The following is a 21,319-nucleotide window of genomic DNA, read 5'->3' on the forward strand; positions in this document are numbered from 1 at the left end:
AGTCTGTCAGTCTGAAAGGGGTATAATAGGTCTCTGACAAAAGGTACAGAATCAATAAACATGCTGCAACAACTAATAATCCAGAAGTTAGGGGCAGTAATATGAGTTAAAGTACATAAAAGAAATGAAGGCACAGAATTGTGTATATCAAGGTAAAGTCAGGGCAATAATCAGACACAGTAACTAGAAAAACTGGATATGTACAAAGCATGAACCCAAAGCATGTCACGTGTGTGACATTACCAAGCAGTAATCAATCATATGATTGCACACGTATCACAAGGAAAAGCTCCCATAGGCACATAAATGAATCATAGCACCTATATACTATACATCATATAGGGGTTTATTTACTTGTGTCATATTTCAAAACCCAGCATGTTTTTGCCCAAAATGTAAAAGGGCATTTACTCAATCAGCCATGTTTTACAAGTAAAGTCATTGCCGTTTTACATTTCAAGCATAAACACAAACAGTAGCTCTGGGTGTTAGAACCCAATGCCTTAGTAAGTAAACCCCATAGAGTCACAGCACAAGCAGAGTGTGAGTGCCCATGCTTCTGAATCCTGGATTCAGGAGATGAACAGATGCGATTATGTAGCAGGAACCCCCTTGTATAGGAAACGTCTGGGCTTCCTTATTCTGTCTCCAGGGATTTCATTTTACATAAAGAAAGAAACAATATGCTTATAATTAATTAAACATGGCAAAATGTTTCATTAATAGCATTTTTACATACATACATACATACATACACACATACACACACACACACACACACACACACACACGCACACACACACACACACACACACACACACACACACACATTCTACCAACTGAGAGCCTACTGATCCATACTTAGACAATACTCACAATTCACAAACACATACACTTTGCATAATAATTATGTTGCCATGGTTAAATACATCCTCATTTAACTCATCTCCAAACCTATGCCCTTATTGTGTCCCCAGAGATCACCATCTGGAGAGTACAGTGACAGAGGATACCAGGCTCGTGCAGTCAGTTCTCTGTCGCACAACAGAGCACAAATGGGCAGCTAATGGTTTTTAAATTGGCATCATGGGGGAGGTGGAAATAAATGGACGTTTTATAGCAGGATCTTGGCAGAAAACAGCAACAGAGTGAAACGTGCAACATTATTATAATTTTGTATAATGCACCGCGCATCCTAATCACTTGTTCTGCTTATCCATTCACCTGATCCATATAACTCAACCACAACCCCAACATGATCCATATGGCACCACACAACTTACTTTGACTATTAAGAATGTTAAACTGCCGCATAAACAAATAGATCATAAAAACCTATTACAACTTACAATTAAAGCAATGGTATTAAAGGATAATTTATAGAGGACATAAACATCCTTTTACTAGCACTGAATTCAGGTGCTAAATTTTCACTAAATCATTACAACCATTCAGACACTTGCTTTTATTGTCTAATATGCAATAGACATATAAAAGCAGACTGCTGATTGGTTACTGTGGTTCAGTGAAGTTTTAGGGTGAAACAGACACAGTGGGAATTCAATTAGTCATGATAACATAGCAGTTTACCGCAATCTAACTTTTTGCCAACACCGCCAATTCAATTGAAAATTTGCAAAAACAGGATTTGTGCGATAATTCTTGCCAACAAAACCAGAGAAACGTGTAGGAGTAAATTGTGAAATCTGCCTGTACCCCAAAATAAGCCAAACTAAGATAGGAAAATAGTATAGAAGTCTATTAGTGGTCATAATATAAAGATTTGGGGTTCTTAAATTGTGTGAAATGGCTGTTATATGCATTAGAAAAAAATAGATAGCAGAGGTTTTTCATCACAATACTGTAAGTGCTCAAATTAAATTATGGATACATAACATGGGCATAAGTATATTGTTGGGTAATTTTAAGCCACTTCCAAAAAACTGATTACTTTAACCTGCTAGGTTAAAAACACTCCACTATTTCTGTCCCATACCTTGTACCCCAATTTCCATCACACTGCATTTTTTTACTCCAAAAATGACATGTCATTATTGGGGAAATAAAAATGATTAAAAACTTCTAAATGCCTAATTAGTCACTTAGTGGGTGTCCCAGGAATTCTGAACCAAATCCCAAAATGTTTACCTTAAAACAGGGATTTTCTCCAAGCTTGCCAACTGCTCAGAGTTGGTGGATCACAATAAAAGTCCCATATTTTCCCCAGAAATGGCTTATCACGACTAATGAAGTCCCCCCTAAAATGTAACACACAGAAATGCTTATTTTAAGGAAACTGTGACCTACGTGCTTATATAACATGGTCCAGCGGTCAGAAAATTTTAAAATCCACAGGAAATCAAATTATCTAAAAAAGTAAAGTTGTAAAAAAAATAATGTTATTATAAAGCAGTGGTTATTCATGGCACAAAACCTAGACAATTAAATCTTGTAGTAATTTTATAGGTTGCTTTATTTACATTGAATACTGTAGCTATCTATAGGCAAGTAAATTACTGAAATGATCTTTGGGGGCGATTCAATTATTTGAGTGAATTTGCTCCCGTCTAAAGTGGACAGAAGCTGATTTAATTGTATGCACAATGAACCCTGTGCTTGTCATGTCGGCCGCATTCTCACACCCTAATGCATGGAATTAGCCACATTAAACAGCTTTTCCTGTGCTGGGCATTCTGTAGGAAGGGGTCGTCTGGCACCCAGGGCCATCCCCACAGCCCTACTTTACATGGATTACATAAATCGGTGATGAGTGCAGCTTCAGGGCTGGTCGACCAATAAAATTAATAAGTTCCCAGCAACTTTTGATGGGAGCTAATTCTCTGAAACAATTGAATCATCCCCTAAAAATGAAAACACAGTGGGGGGAATTCAATTGTTTAATGGGCGTCTGGCGACCAACAGAGTTATTCAATTGTAGCCCCTGAGGTGGTGAGCAGAAATGTGCAAAAAGTCCAGTTTTTCACACTTTTTTGGCACGGCTCCCAATAGTTTACACTAGTTTAGCAGCTTTGTGATTCTAAAACCATTATATTTGGGCGCAAGTGTGGACACAAAAACAACTGAATTGCCCCCAGTGTAGCTATTGGTGTTGGCAGTGCCGTAACTAGGTGTGTGCCAATGGTGCCTTGCCCACAGCGCACATGCACTGAAGGGGCACCATCGGCAGCACCCCCCCCCAGCACGGCCACAGTCACTGTCCACTTGTACAATGCTGCCGTCTGCCAGCCGCCGGAGCCACCCCCCACTGCCGCGATCTGAGCAGGGCCAAAGCTGCAGCCACAGCTCTCTGTCCAGTGCTGCTGCGCTGTCTGCCTCCCGCCAGCCACCGGAGCTACCCCCCCCCCCCCCACCCCCCGCCGCGATCTGAGCAGGACCAAAGCCACAGCCACTGCTCTCTGTCCAGCGCTGCTGCTCTGTCTGCCTCCCGCCAGCCGCCAGAGGACTCAGGATCATGCCACAGCCGTCAGCTCCCGGGTCTCTGCCGTTGATGCCGGATCGCAGGTGAGGGAGAGTATAACTCTCTCTCTCTTTGCCTCTCCCTCCCATAAAAGGGGGACTGCCTGCCACAATGTCTAAAAAAGAAAGAAAGGGAGACTGCCTGCCATGATATGTAAAAAAGGGGACAGCCTGCCATAATGTGTCAAAAAAGGGGGACTGTCTGCCATGATATGTAAAAAAGGGGGACTGTCTTCCATTATGTGTAAAAAAGGGGGACTGCCTGCCATAATGTGTAAAAAAATGGGGACTGCCTGCCATAATTTGTAAAAAATGGGGACTGTCTGCCATGATGTGTAAAAAAGGGGGACTGCCTGCCACAATGTGTAAAAAAGGGGGACTGCCTGCCATAATGTGTAAAAAGGGGACGCTGTCTGCCGTAATGTGTAAAAAGGGGACGCTGTCTGCCGTAATGTGCAAAAAGGGGACTCTGTCTGCCGTAATGTGTAAAAAGGAGGCGCTGTCTGCCATAATGTGTAAAAAGAGGACGCTGTCTGCCGTAATGTGTAAAAAGGGGACTCTGTCTGCCGTAATGTGTAAAAAGGGGGACGCTGTCTGCCGTGTCGAAGTCTAAAATATTATACCCACATGCAACACGTGCAAACACCACACAGAGTGGTCTCTGTACATGCACGTGTTCTGCCGTGCGTGCGCATACTCGCACGCAACGTACGTTGGCTTGCGGGCCTTGCGTATTAGTGCGTGGTATGAGTAAATACAGTAGCATACGCATAGAAATGCCACAAAGACATATTATATATTTTATACACATAGTGCATTATTTACACATAGTCCACACGCACCACACCAGCAACTTACACTTGCTTAGAATGTATAGCAACGGAGGTATTCAACTTTACTGGATGTGAGGGGACAGAAATAGGTCAGAACATAATGTTTGGTATCCACATGTACAGTAATTCAAGGGCAATATTCCGATCGCAGTTTACAGATAATCGCATGCTCCTGCGCATAACTATGCGCAAGATTACAATATTCATATCTCACTGTATGTACTGTACTCCTGATATTCGGCGGGAACCCAGTGGCGGACACCTGCAAGTACACCTGGACCAAGCATCGCCCACCTGTTCAAACCAACCTATGACCCCCTCACATACTGTAATTGACCTGCCCCTTGACCTATGGATGAAGAGCTTACAGTTTCCTTTGTTTCATGCTTTGGCCTATTGTATAAAAGCCAAGCCTCCTGGCCGGCCTCAGTCTATTCTCTGAAGGTCATCTTTCCAGATTGACTGAGGACCGGATCCGGGTGGCGCAGGCGAACAAACGTACGTATCCATTGGTTGTAGCTTCTTCTCTGTAATAGTGTTGTATATTCTGTGTTTACCCCTTTTAAGTAAATATTTGTTGCTGCGTTGGACCACAACATAACATATAACTACTGGTGTCGCATTCCATTTCTGTTAAGGGTTTAAGGTGTATTCAGCCACACGTACAGCTACATTGTGCTAACTGCGTGTTGGCGCGCTTACGCAAACGTGCATACATATTCATAAAGGTTTAGCACATATACTTAGCGGCCGCAGCGGCCCGAACCACTGTGCAATTCGGTATTGGTTTTTCCTGAAAGTTAATCGAACTTAACAGCTGTAATGTGTAAAAAGAGGGATGCTGTCTGCCGTAATGTGTAAAAAGGGGGACGCTGTCTACCGTAATGTGTAAAAAGGGGACGCTGTCTGCCGTAATGTGTAAAAAGGGGGACTGTCTGCCGTAATGTGTAAAAGGGGCTCTACCTGGTGTAGTGGCGCTACTGTGCAGCGTAATTTGAATAATGGAGACTACTGTACACCGTAGTATGAATTGGTATTATTTTGTGGCCACGCCCCTTCCCCATTAAGCCATTGCCCCTATCTTGCAGGGGGGGCGCCACTGCCATTCTTTGCGCACAGCGCTAAAATGTCTAGTTATGGCACTGGGTGTTGGTACAGTTTCATTGCCTTTGCACTGCAGATTTGGCCTCTGCTTTTTGGCTTACCAGTTGTGGAGGTTCACATGTCAATTAGGGACCTTGGGGCAGATGTACTAAGGCTCGGAGAGGGATAAAGTGAAGAGAGATAAACTATCAACCAATCAGCTCCTGTAATTTTTAGAGATAAGCGGGTTCGGTTCGCCGAGAACCGAACCCCCCGAACTCCACGTGTCAAACACGGGTCCGAGCCCGGTTCGGTTGTTCCCGCCTGACTCAGAAAACCTGAACAAGGCAAAACATCATCATCCCGCTCAGGGCCGGTTCAAGGGCGCTCTGCGCCCCGGGCAGGAAATGGGGCGTGGCCTAATACAGGGGGCGTGGTCAATTACGCCCCCTGTACATTAAAAGCGCCGCTTGAATGCTGAGCGGTGCGCGATGACGTCATCGCGCACCGCACAGCAAAAGGTCCTCTCCACGAAGGGAAACTAGACGCTATGAGTCTAGTTCCCTTCGTAGAGAGGACCTTTGCTGTGCGGTGCGCGATGACGTCATCGCGCACCGCTCAGCAAAGTTACTCTCCAGGAAGGGAAACTAGACGCATAGCGTCTAGTTCCCTTCAGGAGGCGGACGGGGACGGGGATGGGGACGGCAGCGGAGGCGGACAGGGACACAGCGGGCAGCAGTGGCGGATCTTGCCACGGTGCGGCGCCCTCCGGATGGCGCCAGCGCCCTCCGGAAGGCGGCGCCCCGGGCAAAAGTCCTGCTTGCCCGTGGCAAGATCCGCCACTGATCCCGCTGTCGGATTCTCGCGAGATTCGGATTCCATATAAAGAGCCGTGCCTCGCCGCCATTTTCACTCGGGCATTGTAGAGGGTACAGAGAGGACGTGGCTACGTTCTCTCAGTGTCAGTTCTCAGTATCAGTGCTCAGTATCAGTGCTTATTACTGCTCAGTAATACTAGTACAGTGTCTCTTTTGTGCTGCATCTTGCTGCTGTAGGGTGCTGTGGTAGTAGTGTCCTGTGACTGTGCATCAGTCATCATCATTCCAGTCATAGTGGTATCTGGGGGGTGTCAATTCCAGAGTGCTTTTGTGCTGCTCACTAATACTAATACTAGTACAGTGTCTTGTGCTGCATCGTGCTGCTCAGTGTCAGTTCTCAGTAGTATCATCAGTGCTCAGTATCAGTGCTCATTGTCTTGTGATGCTCAGTAATACTACATTACTAATACTAGTACAGTGTCTTGTGCTGCATCGTGCTGCTCAGTATCAGTGCTCAGTAGTATCATCAGTACTCAGTATCATTGCTCATTGTCTTGTGGTGCTCAGTAATACTACATTACTAATACTAGTACAGTGTCTTGTGCTGCATTGTGTTGCTCAGTATCAGTACTCAGTGGTATCATCAGTGCTCAGTATCGCTGCTCATTGTCTTGTGGTGCTCAGTAATACTACATTACTAATACTAGTACAGTGTCTTGTGCTAATCGTGCTGCTCAGTGTCAGTTCTCAGTAGTATCATCAGTGCTCAGTATCAGTGCTCATTGTCTTGTGGTGCTCAGTAATACTACATTACTAATACTAGTACAGTGTCTTGTGCTAATCGTGCTGCTCAGTGTCAGTTCTCAGTAGTATCATCAGTGCTCAGTATCAGGGCTCAGTAGTATTATCAGTGCTCAGTATCACTGTTCATTGTCTTGTGGTGCTCAGTAATACTACATTACTAATACTAGTACAGTGTCTTGTGCTGCATCGTGCTGCTTAGTGTCAGTTCTCAGTAGTGTCAGTTCTCAGTATCACTGCTCAGTAGTATCATCAGTGCTCAGTATCACTGGTCAGTGCTCAGTGTCTTGTGCTGCATCGTGCTGCTCAGTGTCTGCCATTTGATATAATTTCCGTGATACTGGCTTTTAATTCTAGTGATTTTGTCATTTTCTTCCAGTGATTTGGACCAATAATACCATTAATTAGAACAAATAATTCCTGTGATACTGGCTTTTAATTCTACTGATTTTGTCATTTTCTTCCAGTGATTTGGACCAATAATACCATTGTTTAGAAAGAATAATTCCAGTGATACTGGTTTTAATTCTAGTGATTTTGTTATTTTCTTCCAGTGATTTGGACCAGTGGCGGAACTAGCGAGTGGTGGGCCCAGGTGTGACAAAATGCTTTGCCCCCCCCCCCCCCTCCAAGTCCACCCCCTCACCCCTGGAGAGGATCTGGTGAGGGGGACCTGCACAGGGCCAGGGAAATGGATACCTAGCATAGAGTACCCACCCCAATTACCAAATTTGAATAGTATGTTTGCAATTGCTTTTCCTGTGCCACCAACTTTGTGGAAGTGATCAATAAAATTTGGACCTTCTTCTGCCAGCCATGGTGTGTTGTGTCTTATTTAATCTGGGTCTGAGGAGTTCATCTGCAAGAATATCAAATATTTAAACAGAGCACAGGCTCAAGGGAAGTCCTCATACATAATTGGCTTAAACTACTTTTACAAGAAAACATACATTTATTCAAATAACCCCCTAATAATAACAACAACAACAACAACAACAACAATATAGATTAGTATTGAGTATTACAGTATGCATTAGTATTAACAGTATGTTAGCAGTATTAATCAGAAGCAAATGTAAGTTAAGTACTCATTTATGGGCTGCATATTTTTCAAAACATTTTGGATGCAAACTCACATTGCACTTTTTGCAAATAAATAAGTTTTACTATGGCAAACTATGCAACATTTAGGCTTATCTGGAATTCTACAAATGAAAATGTTGAACACTTGTACGTGGACTTTTACCTTTTTCAACCTCCCTATCAACCGATTGATCTGTCAATAAAAGTGCATAAGTGATTTTATCGCTGAATTCCAGCTGGGATTAAGGATCTTTTTTCTCTTTTTGCTACAAAAACATATAATTTCCAAACATTTACCATCATGTTTGAAAACGTATTGGTGAAAAGTGGCTACCACCACTTCTATGAGTGAATACCAATTTAGTAATTGCCTAAAGCACTATTGTGAAGGTCAACGCCTCCCATGTTGGGATTATAATCCATGATCAGCAATGGAACATTGATGCTGACATGCTTTTTTGCCCACGATCATAACATCTGGCTGTGACTAGTGGTTCGACAGTTGAATGATTTGTCAACTCCATAAAATTTGTGTTCATCTGACCAAAACGAATTCCTTTACATTGTCGTACAATGCAGTGTAATCGCCTTTCTTCATCTTCTCAGGTAACTGAGCACCACCAACTCAACTTGCACGAGCAGCACCTAAAATAATAAATATAAATGTGATTTCATTAGCTGTGTTTTCTACAATTGACTGGTATATTTATAATTTTATTGACTGTGATTTATTTTACCTATAGCGAAGAAACCTTTTACAGTCAGGATACACATTAGGTGATGAGATGTGAAGAACTTATTGAAATAAACATGGTGACATGATAGGAATTCTACATTTTGAAGCAAAGTGAGAACATCAGCTCCAAGCCCAATGGTGTTGTCATGTTGTGTAGAAGCATCTCCTTCCATTTGCAAACCACAGACACCAGACTTTGGATCTGAATCTGATAGGCTTCCTGTGAATGAACATTTTACATGAGTGATGACTGAAATAGGGGATCATTTGCTCATCGATCAAGAAATTGTGAGAAAATACACCAAATTGCATGAACTGCTTATTTGCTGCATAATTGAATGGTCTAATCCAGTGATTCTCAAACTCGGTCCTCAGGACCCCACTCAGTGCATGTTTTGCAGGTAACCCAGCAAGTGCACAGGTGTATTAATTAATCACTGACACATTTTAAAAGGTCCACAGGTGGAGTTAATTATGTCACTTGTGATTCTGTGAGGAGACCTGCAAAACATGCACCGTGTGGGGTCCTGAGGACCGAGTTTGAGAACCTGTGGTCTAATCTAATCTAAATAAATAAATATATATAAATATACAGTAATTTGATTTTATTTTATTTTTCTAAACATGTGTAACTCCAAAGTTACATGGATTTTTTTAAAAACAAATACATATATAACACAAATTTAATTGGTATAAATATAAATATTTATTTATTTATTACCAGTTATTTATATAGCGCACACATATTCCGCAGCGCTTTACAGAGAGAATATTTTGGCCATTCACATCAGTCCCTGCCCCAGTGGAGCTTACAATCTATATTCCCTACCACATGTACATGCACACTAGGGATAATTTTTATTTTTTTTGGGATCCAATTAACCTACCAGTATATTTTTGGATTGTGGGAGGAAACCGGCGTACCCGGAGGAAACCCACGCAAGTACGGGGAGAATATACAAACTCCACACAGTTAGAGCCAAGGTGGGAATCGAACCCATGACCTCAGTGCTGTGAGGCAGCAATGATAACCATTACACCAGTTGTATTGCCCCAAATACTGTATAAATAAATAAATAAATACTGTATAATACAGTAAAACTCTAATGCATGATCATTCAAGATAAAATAACATACTAGTCAGACACCATAGGGTATGTTTACTAAAGTGCGGGTTTTTAGAAGTGGAGATGTTGCCCATATAAACAATCAGATTCTAGCTATTGTCTTCTAGATGGTGCTAGATATATTAAAAGTAGAATCTGATTGGTTGCTATGGGCAACATCTCAACTTCTAAAAACCCACACTTTAGTAAATATAATCCCATATGTACATTTCAGCTACATTTTTCCCCTTTACACCCCCTCTCCATGTCTCCGCCTCCCCATTGCCTTTATCCTGTGTAAGAGACTGAGTGGCTGGGGCAGGATCCTGCTGTAGATCTGCACTCTCTGGCATTCTCCTGTACTCAAGTGTTTAGCCACAGACAGAAAGTGAATGTAAACACACTTCCTGGTATCAAATTTCAGTGTCTAACAAAAAAGCTCCAAAATGGCTAAATCTATTGGCCCATTGGGTAGAACACTATCCATAGATCTTTACATGCAGATAACACAGGTGTGTTGCATGTGAGGTACAAAATGATTACATATGTGGTGACTACTATCCATGGACATCATGACACAGGAATACTTTTTATTTTTTTTCTGTTTTAAAAATTTTCAACTATTTATATAACATTTTTTATATTTTTGTAGTGTTACTCTTCGTCAGGACTGTCTTTTCGTATGGGCTCAGTGGGCTCTTGCCCAAGGGCCCCAGGAGTATAAGGGTCCTAGGCTGATAGCTGAGGGTCTCCTCTTTCCAGGGGTACCAGATTGTTGAAAATCGGCCCTGGGGAACCGGAGATGTCCAACGTGAAAGCAGGGGTCCCCATCTGAGCCTGTTAATTTCTCTTCCTAGGCAGATATCTCAGGTTCTGTCTGACTTGGGGGATAATTCTGAGTTGATCGCAGCAGCAAATTTGTTAGCAATTGGGCAAAACCATGTGCACTGCAGGGGGGGGGGGGGGGGGCAGATGTAACATGTGCAGAGAGAGTTAGATTTGGGTGGGTTATTTTGTTTCTGTGCAGGGTAAATACTGGCTGCTTTATTTTTACAGTGCAATTTAGATTTCAGTTTGAACACGCCACACCCAAATCTAACTCTCTCTGCACATGTTATATCTGCCCCCTCTGCAGTGCACATGGTTTTGCCCAACTGCTAACAAATTTGATGCTGCGATCAACTCAGAATTAGGCCCTTAGAGTTTTTCTGAGGGTATAATCCAAAAGCTGGGACTCTCCCCTTTTGGTGGACACTGGCAGCTTATCTCTACTATGCCCAGAACCAGAGATATCAGCCTTCAAGCAGCTTGTCCCTGGTCCAGCTACACACGCCTAATATGCAGTTTTAGATTTTCGCTGGGGATCAGAGTTCAGGAGCCAGAGCAATTCACCAAGTCCTCAGAAGCTTCTAAAAGGTGGGACTCTCTAGTTTTTTATCCCATTCAAAGCTAAGAAATATATTTTCAGGAACTAGAGATATCTGCAGTCAAGCAAGCTGACCTCCCACCGGAAAATTATGAATATTAAGCCCACTCCACTATCCACCCTCCCCTACATATTGGGGGTCATTCCGAGTTGTTCGCTCGTTGCCGATTTTCGCTATACTGCGATTAGTCGCTTACTGCGCATGAGCAAGGTTCGCAGTGCACATGCGCTTAGTTATTTTACACAAAAGTTAGGTATTTTACTCACAGCATAACAAAGCTTTTTCATCGCTGTGCTGATCGTAGTGTGATTGACAGGAAGTGGGTGTTTCTGGGCGGAAACTGGCCGTTTTATGGGAGTGTGCGAAAAAACGCAGGCGTTCGAGTTGCAAAATGCAGGAGTGGCTGGAGAAACGGGGGAGTGGTTGGGCAAACGCTGGGTGTGTTTGTGACGTCAAACCAGGAACGAAAAGGACTGAGCTGGTCGCAATGGCTGAGTAAGTCTGGAGCCAATCAGAAACTGCTAAGAAATTTCTATTCGCAATTCTGCTAATCTTTCGTTCGCAATTCTGCTAAGCTAAGATACACTCCCAGAGGGCGGCAGCTTAGCGTGTGCAATGCTGCTGAAAGCAGCTAGCGAGCGAACAACTCGGAATCACCCCCATTAACTAGAGATGAGCGGGTTCGGTTCCTCTGAATCCGAACCCGCCAGAACTTCATGTTTTTTTTCACGGGTCCGAGCGACTCGGATCTTCCCGCCTTGCTCGGTTAACCCGAGCGCGCCCGAACGTCATCATGACGCTGTCGGATTCTCGCGAGGCTCGGATTCTATCGCGAGACTCGGATTCTATATAAGGAGCCGCGCGTCGCCGCCATTTTCACACGTGCATTGAGATTGATAGGGAGAGGACGTGGCTGGCGTCCTCTCCGTTTAGAATAGATTAGAGAGACACTTGATTTACTAATTTTGGGGAGCATTAGGAGTACTCAGTACAGTGCAGAGTTTTGCTGATAGTGACCAGTGACCACCAGTTTTATTTATAATCCGTTCTCTGCCTGAAAAAAGCGATACACAGCACACAGTGACTCAGTCACATACCATATCTGTGTGCACTGCTCAGGCTCAGGCCAGTGTGCTGCATCATCTATTATCTATATATAATATTATATATATCTGTCTGACTGCTCAGCTCACACAGCTTATAATTGTGGGGGAGACTGGGGAGCACTACTGCAGTGCCAGTTATAGGTTATAGCAGGAGCCAGGAGTACATAATATATTATATAGTGAGTGACCACCAGACACACAGTGCAGTTTATTTAATATATCCGTTCTCTGCCTGAAAAAAGCGATACACACAGTGACTCAGTCAGTCACATACCATATCTGTGTGCACTGCTCAGGCTCAGGCCAGTGTGCTGCATCATCTATATATATTATATATCTGTCTGACTGCTCAGCTCACACAGCTTATAATTGTGGGGGAGACTGGGGAGCACTACTGCAGTGCCAGTTATAGGTTATAGCAGGAGCCAGGAGTACATAATATTATATTAAAATTAAACAGTGCACACTTTTGCTGCAGGAGTGCCACTGCCAGTGTGACTAGTGACCAGTGACCTGACCACCAGTATATATAATATTAGTAGTATACTATCTCTTTATCAACCAGTCTATATTAGCAGCAGACACAGTACAGTGCTGTAGTTCACGGCTGTGGCTACCTCTGTGTCGGCACTCGGCAGCCCGTCCATAATTGTATATACCACCTAACCGTGTTTTTTTTTTCTTTCTTTATACATACATACTAGTTACGAGTATACTATCTCTTTATCAACCAGTCTATATATTAGCAGCAGACACAGTACAGTGCGGTAGTTCACGGCTGTGGCTACCTCTGTGTCGGCACTCGGCAGCCCGTCCATAATTGTATATACCACCTAACCGTGGTTTTTTTTTCTTTCTTTATACATACATACTAGTTACGAGTATACTATCTCTTTATCAACCAGTCTATATATTAGCAGCAGACACAGTACAGTGCGGTAGTTCACGGCTGTGGCTACCTCTGTGTCGGCACTCGGCAGCCCGTCCATAATTGTATATACCACCTAACCGTGGTTTTTTTTTCTTTCTTTATACATACATACTAGTTACGAGTATACTATCTCTTTATCAACCAGTCTATATATTAGCAGCAGACACAGTACAGTGCGGTAGTTCACGGCTGTGGCTACCTCTGTGTCGGCACTCGGCAGCCCGTCCATAATTGTATATACCACCTAACCGTGGTTTTTTTTTCTTTCTTTATACATACATACTAGTTACGAGTATACTATCTCTTTATCAACCAGTCTATATATTAGCAGCAGACACAGTACAGTGCGGTAGTTCACGGCTGTGGCTACCTCTGTGTCGGCACTCGGCAGCCCGTCCATAATTGTATATACCACCTAACCGTGGTTTTTTTTTCTTTCTTTATACATACATACTAGTTACGAGTATACTATCTCTTTATCAACCAGTCTATATTAGCAGCAGACACAGTACAGTGCGGTAGTTCACGGCTGTGGCTACCTCTGTGTCGGCACTCGGCAGCCCGTCCATAATTGTATATACCACCTAACCGTGGTTTTTTTTTCTTTCTTTATACATACATACTAGTTACGAGTATACTATCTCTTTATCAACCAGTCTATATATTAGCAGCAGACACAGTACAGTGCGGTAGTTCACGGCTGTGGCTACCTCTGTGTCGGCACTCGGCAGCCCGTCCATAATTGTATATACCACCTAACCGTGGTTTTTTTTTCTTTCTTTATACATACATACTAGTTACGAGTATACTATCTCTTTATCAACCAGTCTATATATTAGCAGCAGACACAGTACAGTGCGGTAGTTCACGGCTGTGGCTACCTCTGTGTCGGCACTCGGCAGCCCGTCCATAATTGTATATACCACCTAACCGTGGTTTTTTTTTCTTTCTTTATACATACATACTAGTTACGAGTATACTATCTCTTTATCAACCAGTCTATATATTAGCAGCAGACACAGTACAGTGCGGTAGTTCACGGCTGTGGCTACCTCTGTGTCGGCACTCGGCAGCCCGTCCATAATTGTATATACCACCTAACCGTGGTTTTTTTTTCTTTCTTTATACATACATACTAGTTACGAGTATACTATCTCTTTATCAACCAGTCTATATATTAGCAGCAGACACAGTACAGTGCGGTAGTTCACGGCTGTGGCTACCTCTGTGTCGGCACTCGGCAGCCCGTCCATAATTGTATATACCACCTAACCGTGGTTTTTTTTTCTTTCTTTATACATACATACTAGTTACGAGTATACTATCTCTTTATCAACCAGTCTATATATTAGCAGCAGACACAGTACAGTGCGGTAGTTCACGGCTGTGGCTACCTCTGTGTCGGCACTCGGCAGCCCGTCCATAATTGTATATACCACCTAACCGTGGTTTTTTTTTCTTTCTTTATACATACATACTAGTTACGAGTATACTATCTCTTTATCAACCAGTCTATATATTAGCAGCAGACACAGTACAGTGCGGTAGTTCACGGCTGTGGCTACCTCTGTGTCGGCACTCGGCAGCCCGTCCATAATTGTATATACCACCTAACCGTGGTTTTTTTTTCTTTCTTTATACATACATACTAGTTACGAGTATACTATCTCTTTATCAACCAGTCTATATATTAGCAGCAGACACAGTACAGTGCGGTAGTTCACGGCTGTGGCTACCTCTGTGTCGGCACTCGGCAGCCCGTCCATAATTGTATATACCACCTAACCGTGGTTTTTTTTTCTTTCTTTATACATACATACTAGTTACGAGTATACTATCTCTTTATCAACCAGTCTATATATTAGCAGCAGACACAGTACAGTGCGGTAGTTCACGGCTGTGGCTACCTCTGTGTCGGCACTCGGCAGCCCGTCCATAATTGTATATACCACCTAACCGTGTTTTTTTTTTCTTTCTTTATACATACATACTAGTTACGAGTATACTATCTCTTTATCAACCAGTCTATATATTAGCAGCAGACACAGTACAGTGCGGTAGTTCACGGCTGTGGCTACCTCTGTGTCGGCACTCGGCAGCCCGTCCATAATTGTATATACCACCTAACCGTGGTTTTTTTTTCTTTCTTTATACATACATACTAGTTACGAGTATACTATCTCTTTATCAACCAGTCTATATATTAGCAGCAGACACAGTACAGTGCGGTAGTTCACGGCTGTGGCTACCTCTGTGTCGGCACTCGGCAGCCCGTCCATAATTGTATATACCACCTAACCGTGGTTTTTTTTTCTTTCTTTATACATACATACTAGTTACGAGTATACTATCTCTTTATCAACCAGTCTATATATTAGCAGCAGACACAGTACAGTGCGGTAGTTCACGGCTGTGGCTACCTCTGTGTCGGCACTCGGCAGCCCGTCCATAATTGTATATACCACCTAACCGTGGTTTTTTTTTCTTTCTTTATACATACATACTAGTTACGAGTATACTATCTCTTTATCAACCAGTCTATATTAGCAGCAGACACAGTACAGTGCGGTAGTTCACGGCTGTGGCTACCTCTGTGTCGGCACTCGGCAGCCCGTCCATAATTGTATATACCACCTAACCGTGGTTTTTTTTTCTTTCTTTATACATACATACTAGTTACGAGTATACTATCTCTTTATCAACCAGTCTATATATTAGCAGCAGACACAGTACAGTGCGGTAGTTCACGGCTGTGGCTACCTCTGTGTCGGCACTCGGCAGCCCGTCCATAATTGTATATACCACCTAACCGTGGTTTTTTTTTCTTTCTTTATACATACATACTAGTTACGAGTATACTATCTCTTTATCAACCAGTCTATATATTAGCAGCAGACACAGTACAGTGCGGTAGTTCACGGCTGTGGCTACCTCTGTGTCGGCACTCGGCAGCCCGTCCATAATTGTATATACCACCTAACCGTGGTTTTTTTTTCTTTCTTTATACATACATACTAGTTACGAGTATACTATCTCTTTATCAACCAGTCTATATATTAGCAGCAGACACAGTACAGTGCGGTAGTTCACGGCTGTGGCTACCTCTGTGTCGGCACTCGGCAGCCCGTCCATAATTGTATATACCACCTAACCGTGGTTTTTTTTTCTTTCTTTATACATACATACTAGTTACGAGTATACTATCTCTTTATCAACCAGTCTATATATTAGCAGCAGACACAGTACAGTGCGGTAGTTCACGGCTGTGGCTACCTCTGTGTCGGCACTCGGCAGCCCGTCCATAATTGTATATACCACCTAACCGTGGTTTTTTTTTCTTTCTTTATACATACATACTAGTTACGAGTATACTATCTCTTTATCAACCAGTCTATATATTAGCAGCAGACACAGTACAGTGCGGTAGTTCACGGCTGTGGCTACCTCTGTGTCGGCACTCGGCAGCCCGTCCATAATTGTATATACCACCTAACCGTGGTTTTTTTTTCTTTCTTTATACATACATACTAGTTACGAGTATACTATCTCTTTATCAACCAGTCTATATATTAGCAGCAGACACAGTACAGTGCGGTAGTTCACGGCTGTGGCTACCTCTGTGTCGGCACTCGGCAGCCCGTCCATAATTGTATATACCACCTAACCGTGGTTTTTTTTTCTTTCTTTATACATACATACTAGTTACGAGTATACTATCTCTTTATCAACCAGTCTATATATTAGCAGCAGACACAGTACAGTGCGGTAGTTCACGGCTGTGGCTACCTCTGTGTCGGCACTCGGCAGCCCGTCCATAATTGTATATACCACCTAACCGTGGTTTTTTTTTCTTTCTTTATACATACATACTAGTTACGAGTATACTATCTCTTTATCAACCAGTCTATATATTAGCAGCAGACACAGTACAGTGCGGTAGTTCACGGCTGTGGCTACCTCTGTGTCGGCACTCGGCAGCCCGTCCATAATTGTATATACCACCTAACCGTGGTTTTTTTTTCTTTCTTTATACATACATACTAGTTACGAGTATACTATCTCTTTATCAACCAGTCTATATATTAGCAGCAGACACAGTACAGTGCGGTAGTTCACGGCTGTGGCTACCTCTGTGTCGGCACTCGGCAGCCCGTCCATAATTGTATATACCACCTAACCGTGGTTTTTTTTTCTTTCTTTATACATACATACTAGTTACGAGTATACTATCTCTTTATCAACCAGTCTATATATTAGCAGCAGACACAGTACAGTGCGGTAGTTCACGGCTGTGGCTACCTCTGTGTCGGCACTCGGCAGCCCGTCCATAATTGTATATACCACCTAACCGTGGTTTTTTTTTCTTTCTTTATACATACATACTAGTTACGAGTATACTATCTCTTTATCAACCAGTCTATATATTAGCAGCAGACACAGTACAGTGCGGTAGTTCACGGCTGTGGCTACCTCTGTGTCGGCACTCGGCAGCCCGTCCATAATTGTATATACCACCTAACCGTGGTTTTTTTTTCTTTCTTTATACATACATACTAGTTACGAGTATACTATCTCTTTATCAACCAGTCTATATATTAGCAGCAGACACAGTACAGTGCGGTAGTTCACGGCTGTGGCTACCTCTGTGTCGGCACTCGGCAGCCCGTCCATAATTGTATATACCACCTAACCGTGTTTTTTTTTTCTTTCTTTATACATACATACTAGTTACGAGTATACTATCTCTTTATCAACCAGTCTATATATTAGCAGCAGACACAGTACAGTGCGGTAGTTCACGGCTGTGGCTACCTCTGTGTCGGCACTCGGCAGCCCGTCCATAATTGTATATACCACCTAACCGTGGTTTTTTTTTCTTTCTTTATACATACATACTAGTTACGAGTATACTATCTCTTTATCAACCAGTCTATATATTAGCAGCAGACACAGTACAGTGCGGTAGTTCACGGCTGTGGCTACCTCTGTGTCGGCACTCGGCAGCCCGTCCATAATTGTATATACCACCTAACCGTGGTTTTTTTTTCTTTCTTTATACATACATACTAGTTACGAGTATACTATCTCTTTATCAACCAGTCTATATATTAGCAGCAGACACAGTACAGTGCGGTAGTTCACGGCTGTGGCTACCTCTGTGTCGGCACTCGGCAGCCCGTCCATAATTGTATATACCACCTAACCGTGGTTTTTTTTTCTTTCTTTATACATACATACTAGTTACGAGTATACTATCTCTTTATCAACCAGTCTATATATTAGCAGCAGACACAGTACAGTGCGGTAGTTCACGGCTGTGGCTACCTCTGTGTCGGCACTCGGCAGCCCGTCCATAATTGTATATACCACCTAACCGTGGTTTTTTTTTCTTTCTTTATACATACATACTAGTTACGAGTATACTATCTCTTTATCAACCAGTCTATATATTAGCAGCAGACACAGTACAGTGCGGTAGTTCACGGCTGTGGCTACCTCTGTGTCGGCACTCGGCAGCCCGTCCATAATTGTATATACCACCTAACCGTGGTTTTTTTTTCTTTCTTTATACATACATACTAGTTACGAGTATACTATCTCTTTATCAACCAGTCTATATATTAGCAGCAGACACAGTACAGTGCGGTAGTTCACGGCTGTGGCTACCTCTGTGTCGGCACTCGGCAGCCCGTCCATAATTGTATATACCACCTAACCGTGGTTTTTTTTTCTTTCTTTATACATACATACTAGTTACGAGTATACTATCTCTTTATCAACCAGTCTATATATTAGCAGCAGACACAGTACAGTGCGGTAGTTCACGGCTGTGGCTACCTCTGTGTCGGCACTCGGCAGCCCGTCCATAATTGTATATACCACCTAACCGTGGTTTTTTTTTCTTTCTTTATACATACATACTAGTTACGACTCGAGTATACTATCTCTTTATCAACCAGTCTATATATTAGCAGCAGACACAGTACAGTGCGGTAGTTCACGGCTGTGGCTACCTCTGTGTCGGCACTCGGCAGCCCGTCCATAATTGTATATACCACCTAACCGTGTTTTTTTTTTCTTTCTTTATACATACATACTAGTTACGAGTATACTATCTCTTTATCAACCAGTCTATATATTAGCAGCAGACACAGTACAGTGCGGTAGTTCACGGCTGTGGCTACCTCTGTGTCGGCACTCGGCAGCCCGTCCATAATTGTATATACCACCTAACCGTGGTTTTTTTTTCTTTCTTTATACATACATACTAGTTACGAGTATACTATCTCTTTATCAACCAGTCTATATATTAGCAGCAGACACAGTACAGTGCGGTAGTTCACGGCTGTGGCTACCTCTGTGTCGGCACTCGGCAGCCCGTCCATAATTGTATATACCACCTAACCGTGGTTTTTTTTTCTTTCTTTATACATACATACTAGTTACGAGTATACTATCTCTTTATCAACCAGTCTATATATTAGCAGCAGACACAGTACAGTGCGGTAGTTCACGGCTGTGGCTACCTCTGTGTCGGCACTCGGCAGCCCGTCCATAATTGTATATACCACCTAACCGTGGTTTTTTTTTCTTTCTTTATACATACATACTAGTTACGAGTATACTATCTCTTTATCAACCAGTCTATATATTAGCAGCAGACACAGTACAGTGCGGTAGTTCACGGCTGTGGCTACCTCTGTGTCGGCACTCGGCAGCCCGTCCATAATTGTATATACCACCTAACCGTGGTTTTTTTTTCTTTCTTTATACATACATACTAGTTACGAGTATACTATCTCTTTATCAACCAGTCTATATATTAGCAGCAGACACAGTACAGTGCGGTAGTTCACGGCTGTGGCTACCTCTGTGTCGGCACTCGGCAGCCCGTCCATAATTGTATATACCACCTAACCGTGGTTTTTTTTTCTTTCTTTATACATACATACTAGTTACGAGTATACTATCTCTTTATCAACCAGTCTATATATTAGCAGCAGACACAGTACAGTGCGGTAGTTCACGGCTGTGGCTACCTCTGTGTCGGCACTCGGCAGCCCGTCCATAATTGTATATACCACCTAACCGTGGTTTTTTTTTCTTTCTTTATACATACATACTAGTTACGAGTATACTATCTCTTTATCAACCAGTCTATATTAGCAGCAGACACAGTACAGTGCGGTAGTTCACGGCTGTGGCTACCTCTGTGTCGGCACTCGGCAGCCCGTCCATAATTGTATATACCACCTAACCGTGGTTTTTTTTTCTTTCTTTATACATACATACTAGTTACGAGTATACTATCTCTTTATCAACCAGTCTATATATTAGCAGCAGACACAGTACAGTGCGGTAGTTCACGGCTGTGGCTACCTCTGTGTCGGCACTCGGCAGCCCGTCCATAATTGTATACTAGTATCCAATCCATCCATCTCCATTGTTTACCTGAGGTGCCTTTTAGTTGTGCCTATTAAAATATGGAGAACAAAAATGTTGAGGTTCCAAAATTAGGGAAAGATCAAGATCCACTTCCACCTCGTGCTGAAGCTGCTGCCACTAGTCATGGCCGAGACGATGAAATGCCAGCAACGTCGTCTGCCAAGGCCGATGCCCAATGTCATAGTACAGAGCATGTCAAATCCAAAACACCAAATATCAGTAAAAAAAGGACTCCAAAAACTAAAATAAAATTGTCGGAGCAGAAGCGTAAACTTGCCAATATGCCATTTACCACACGGAGTGGCAAGGAACGGCTGAGGCCCTGGCCTATGTTCATGGCTAGTGGTTCAGCTTCACATGAGGATGGAAGCACTCAGCCTCTCGCTAGAAAAATGAAAAGACTCAAGCTGGCAAAAGCAGCACAGCAAAGAACTGTGCATTCTTCGAAATCCCAAATCCACAAGGAGAGTCC

At 42.9% G+C, this 21,319-nt stretch overlaps 1 long non-coding RNA gene across 3 annotated transcripts in view; it reads right to left on the minus strand.

The window, feature by feature from the left end:
* LOC134929253 (uncharacterized) overlaps positions 1-21,319 on the minus strand; it is a 246,227-nt gene that overhangs the window by 201,390 nt on the left and 23,518 nt on the right. The window contains exons 1-2 of one of the 3 annotated variants that reach the window (XR_010178473.1): positions 8,833-9,047; positions 8,259-8,740 (exon numbers count right to left, since the gene is read on the minus strand). This is a non-coding gene — a long non-coding RNA (uncharacterized LOC134929253). Of the gene's footprint in view, positions 1-8,258; positions 8,741-8,832; positions 9,048-21,319 lie in introns of those variants that run through there. The other 2 variants (XR_010178506.1, XR_010178447.1) reach the window with 2 other exon arrangements.

Source organism: Pseudophryne corroboree, chromosome 1 (assembly GCF_028390025.1).
Source record: "Pseudophryne corroboree isolate aPseCor3 chromosome 1, aPseCor3.hap2, whole genome shotgun sequence".
NCBI classification, from domain to species: domain Eukaryota; kingdom Metazoa; phylum Chordata; class Amphibia; order Anura; family Myobatrachidae; genus Pseudophryne; species Pseudophryne corroboree.